Source organism: Epinephelus lanceolatus, chromosome 21 (genome assembly GCF_041903045.1).
Source record: "Epinephelus lanceolatus isolate andai-2023 chromosome 21, ASM4190304v1, whole genome shotgun sequence".
Classification (NCBI taxonomy): Eukaryota; Metazoa; Chordata; class Actinopteri; order Perciformes; family Serranidae; genus Epinephelus; species Epinephelus lanceolatus.
Window position 1 is genome coordinate 39,199,798 of NC_135754.1, and position 5,938 is coordinate 39,205,735.

The window sequence follows — 5,938 nt, forward strand, 5'->3', positions numbered from 1 at the left end:
TGTTTGTGGTTTAAAACTCATCAGTCACTTTGTTGAGTGAAGGATTTTGATGGCACTTGGCATGAAGTCTGAGCTCAAGAGGTCAAAGTGGTTAAACAGAGGACGGGAGCGATCTGCCCAGATCCTCCTTTTCCTCCTCGTCCTTTCTGTAAAGAGTTGGGTCAAGAGATTTGTGGCTCACCAACTACTTTTCTTGCCATTGTCACGATCTCAGAAAGGATATTCTTGCATGCACAGTTCAGATAATCGCACCAGGCAGAGAGGTGAAAAGTTAAAACACTCTCAACCACAGTTTTGTACACAAATTCTAAAATGTGTTGACTAACACTGAGGCCACAGAGTTCCCACAGATATGAAGCCCTTGGATAAGTCATGACACTGGAGAAACTGTTTTCCAGGCCTGGAGATGGTTTGGAACTGACAGAATGGTTTGGTTATTGTTTGAAATGTGTTTCTAAAAATTCCACATTGGTCTAACATGACAAGAAACACATTCCTAGTATTACTAATTTAAAAACTAGTGCTGTGCTACATGATCGTAGAAATGCTACTGGTGTCATGTGATACACAGACCAGACCGGCATCGTGCAATCGCCAAAGCCACGCACCCTTTTAGGGGGACAGAAGCATATGATGGTATCACGTAAGAAGAGACACAGGAAAAAGGCTTTCACACTGAGATCTGAGGCTCATAAGATCCTGAATATTCACCGGCAGTGTGGCAAATCTCTACATGATGCTGGGGACAGTTTCTTCTGATGGATAGCTAACGTTAGCTTGAGTTGGAAGCTGCTGCTAAAACCTTACAGTGGTTCAGTACAGCAGCATCACATCATCGTCTCCAACTTAATATCCACCTGTAGATCAAACTGTTGGCTGTTATTCACACTCAGCCTAATAATACCTGGTGATTAAACCAGCAGGACACAGCTCATTGTTCTACCTTGACTCGGGAGACTGAGGGGCCATGATCAACCTCCATTTATTAAGGTAAAGGGAACTCTCAGGTTCTGGCAAGGTCGCAAAATAATTAGTAGACATGTCGATAAAACAAATGTTTGTTTAAGAAGCAACAAATGCATACAAACTTGTCATAGTTATCATAACTGACCTATGGCTAAGCCACGCCCCCTCCACTCACTCGGACTAATTATCAACATTCAGTGAGCGGCGCTATGGCAGGTGTCACAGTACACGGCATTTCACAGGAGGCAACTGATGATTTTTGGGGACATAACGATCAGATGTCATTGAGAAGTAACCAAAAGGGCCTAAACTACGCATTGGAGGGATATATTCATCATTTTATTGTTGAGAAGGTCGATGAAAAGCTTAAATTGTAAGCTACTGTTATTACCTGCATCTCTCTCTATCTCTCTCTGTCTCATTGTGTCATGCGGATTACTGTTAATTTATTATGCTGATCTGTTCTGTACGACATCTATTGCACGTCTGTCCGTCCTGGAAGAGGGATCCCTCCTCAGTTGCTCTTCCTGAGGTTTCTACCGTTTTTTTTTCCCCGTTAAAGGGTTTTTTGGGGAGTTTTTCCTGATCAGCTGTGAGGGTCATAAGGACAGAGGGATGTCGTATGCTGTAAAGCCCTGTGAGGCAAATTGTGATTTGTGATATTGGGCTTTATAAATAAAATTGATTGATTGATTGAAATTACAAGCCAGAATTTACAGGTCACAGTGTACGCTTGTGAACCGCATCTGGTTGCCGTCACCATCAAAGACAACAAGTTAAAGTGCCACTGAAGTTAAGGTTTTTGGCTCAGAATATGAGAAAAGGATAACGGCCTTTTTACCATCTTTACCAAGAGTGTCTCTCCGTTAGTTTGGTGCTACAGTATTTACACTGAATCATTCAGCATAACGTTTGCCAACCTTTGTTATCTCTGCCATTACAGATAAGTTAATGAAGCTAAGCTCCAGAAGTTAACGTTAGCTTAACTAGAGCCCTTTGGACAACAGCTAACAATGATGTACGATCACCAAAGTACAAAACTAGAACAAAATAGGCTAATGAACTCCCAGCAAACAAGGTGACATGATGAACAACGCAGCTAGGAGCTAACGTTAGGCTAACTTTAGCTAACGTTAGCTAGAGATGTTAAAGATAACTTTATATTTCTTTCCAGCAAAGTGACAATATGTTGCCTCAAACACAATGTTGACTTACCTTAGAACAGATGTAGACATCATTGTTAATCTTATTCACGTTGAGTTGATGTTGTGGTCTAACGTTACCACACAACTTTATCCAAAGGAGACACTTTTCTCGCTTGAGATGTGGTTTAAAGTGTAAAAAATACACCTGGTCGCCCAGCCTCTCAGGATACCTTGTGTCAGAGTTGCATGTACCCTTTGCAGCTAGTTGGTGGTGGTGATGTCTCACAAGCAATTAAAGTTATTAAGCGCTAGCAGTTTGCGTTTTTGTAAATGTCCGGGAAGGGCTCATTGCACGAGTAAAGTAAACTCTCAGTCAATATAAAAAGCAAGTCTCCTTCAAAAGAAATCCACGGCACATTGTAGGGTTTATTTTACGTGGCAGTGTAGATTAAAAACACCGAGGCGTTGTGACTCACAGGTCTTCATCAGGATCATTGTCTGCTGTGGGAAATGCATGTGTAATAATGTCGGGCTGCATTGCTCTATAGGCCTGTTTCAAACTAAATATGCTGAAAATTTGTTGGTAAAAATTTGTGGGAATCCTGTAACTAAGACTTTGACATGTATCAGAGTACTCCTACACCGTAGTGTTGCTACTTGACTGAAGTGAAAGACCTGAGCACTTCTTCCACTACTGCTGCTCACACAGAACTCTATTTAACTTTACCCTCTAAAAACACATCTAATAAAGAGAGCAGCAACTTTATGTAGTGTGTTAAAAGAGTGCACAAATTAAAGTTCCTGTACCTTGGAAGTGTTTCATCATTTTTTAAAAGACGTCATAATGACTGAGGTCAATGTGATGATGTGATCACACACCTGTCGTCACCTCAAGTGATTTCTCAGATTGTGACACAGTAGAGGACACCTTGGGAGAGGGACCGCGTCAGTTTGTCCTGGGAAAGACAAAAAGGGGAAGCTGGAAACAGTCGAGACAATTTGACTCAACTGTTTAAACATTAACTCAGAAACTCGGCCTTCAAACTGAGTGATTAACAGTGACTCATGGAGATTATCTTTCTTTCTTCCGTCTTGTGACCCGTTTGTGGCTTTTCTGCATCAGTTGACGACGGGCTTTCGGCCAGCCTCGTCCATCTTACAGCATGTGGAAGTCATTTGTCAGGATTGTTGCAAGCATGAAAAGTTATGTTGGGTCACTATGGAGAGTTTTGGGTGGTTTTCTGTTTCGACTCTCTCCTACAGCGGAAGTATTCACAATTTATAAGCTGTCTTCAGTGATACTCTGCTGTTATGACGTTTAACATTATTTATCACCTCGTCAGTCACAGCCAGAAACCTTGAAACACGGATCATAAATCACCCTGAGAAGATAAAAGGAAACATTTAAAGACCACACAAAGACATATTGATGTTTTCCTGCTGTGTGTGTTGTTGGAAACTCTTCTTCTTCTCCTGGATTGTTCTGAAACTGGAATAAAAGTCAAACACAGATGGCTGCATGTTTGACTGAACGCCCTGATCCCTGTTGAGGTCGGATGTCGTCATCTCATATCATGGAGCTCAGTAAACAGTTAATCTGAGTGAGCAACAAGCAGAGGCAAAGCTTTGCTGTAGAACAAGCCACATTCTTTGTAAACTTTGTTTTATGAGCTGCGTTGTTGTGAATCAGACGAGCTCTCAGTGAGAAACCAGCCCCCCTTTGCTCGGGACAACATTCCTCAACCTCCTCCTCCTCTCTGCCTCTGATCAGACTTTGCTTCCATTTACAGTTAGATTTAAACATCTGATACTAAATGTTTGGGCAGATTGGTGCGACAGAGTGTTTTTCTTCACATACAGAGAGAAGACGTCTTGAAGGCATCAGATCTCTGACTGTTTCAGCACATTTTTGTGGACGATCTTAAGCTCTGACCTCAGCCCGTCCACCATGATGATGAACTGGACTGTGATCCAGACTTGATCATCCGACATCAGTGTTGGACCGAGCTGTGGGATCAAATCCCTGCAGCCAAGTTTAACATCTGGTGAAGAGACTGAAACCAGCAGAGCGGAGGCCGTCAGGTTCACTGAGCACGTACAGTATGTCATGTCAGAGAAAGTCAGTGACACACACGGTGTCTTTATCAGTGCTTCGTCAACAAGTGTGAGTAAGGTTGGTCACGTAGCTGCTGCGCTACTGGGAATCCAGCTTCTGTCATACACAGGTTGTCTCATATGTCTCTCTGATAGAGTTTGACTGAGACTTGAATAGAGTTAAGACATCTTGAGACATCTTGAGAATTGGCCTTGAGTCAACAGCAGGAAGCAGCACAGAGGCCAGTCACCATCTGTCACTCATTCAGTCTTTATTTCAAACTTGGTGCAAAGAAATTTGGACCAGTGTCAGAGCGCTGCTTGGACAGAGACGGACAGAAGTCGTGGCGGACATGACAAAGAGTCACAGAGATACTGATGGTTGTGCCAGAAAAGGGGTGAAAATAAACCTCTCCACCTGGTTATCATGTTTCCATCACTGTCGATCGGAGCTGGAGCCGATAACACCCGTGACAACTGCAGAGTCATTTGTCCTGGGAATGAATGCAGATGGGCACCTTGCCCAGTAAAGACAAAGGCCGGGGGCTGGTTGCACAAAACACCTTAAGATTGTTTCTTAAGTATGACACTTAAACATGAAATAGCTCACCAGTAACGGACTGGAAAGATGCCTTTGCATAAAACCGCAGAGCCATAAGTGGTTGCAGAAAATGAATGAATGAATGGATGAATGAGGCTTCATCCTCTGGGGAACATTAACGTTTATACGAAACTTTAAGTTTAGTGGAGATATTGCAGTCTACAGTGCCGTCTGTCTAGCCTGGAAATCCAGACCCAAATCTAGACAGATTTAGGGTCTGGCTATGAGTAATGCAAATGGCCCAACTCGAGGGGCGGCACCAAGCATGCATTTGAAAATATCACTGCATGCAATTGGATAACACTACAACCAATCAGAACAATACACGGGGAGACGTATACGCTTAGCTACCAGCGGAGCTAACTGGTAGATTAGACTCTTGCCGTATCCGGTCGGCAAAACAGTAAAAACGTCCTTCTTGCAAAGGAAAGACTCGAGCGCCGTCTTTTGTTCCTCTTTTAGAGAAAAAGCCAAGTCTAACTCGTTCATTGTAGCGGCCAAAGCCGTTTCAAACAACTGGTGTTCATCCGTAGCCATCTTGCCATGTTTACTGACTGATTCTGGACTTCGTCGTCGCAGCGCTGTCGTCATCTGTTTAGCTCGCCTCTGGCCCGCCTATATCAGATACACCGATGTGATTGGTGCAGCTCTTCTCCAACGGCATGGGTAATGAGCATCATTACTGATTGCCAGAGTGACTCGCTGAGCAAATTCAAATTGTGCTCTCACGAGAACTCTGGATTTCCAGGGTAATGTCTGTGTACAAACTAAACTCAAACCATATTTCTGTTGTTTCTGTTCTACATTTTTTTTGTTACTCAACATCTGCAGTGAGTTTATTGAATTTACTGAAAGTTCTTGGTTCTTTTCCCACAAGATCCGAGTCCGGAAACAAACAAACCCTCAGCGTAAGAAGGAAACCCAGCTATTGATGATGATCATGATGATGATGATGGGAGCTCACCGTGTGACTCACTGCTGCCTCTCAGACACGTTTCCTTACGCTCCTCACCAGAGAGCAATAAGTATGAATGAGCTGTTAACTGATGTTTTTCCTGGGGAGAACAATGGCACACTTCTCTGTAGGTTCATAAAGATGTTACACAAGACGAGACAAACACAACAACAGACC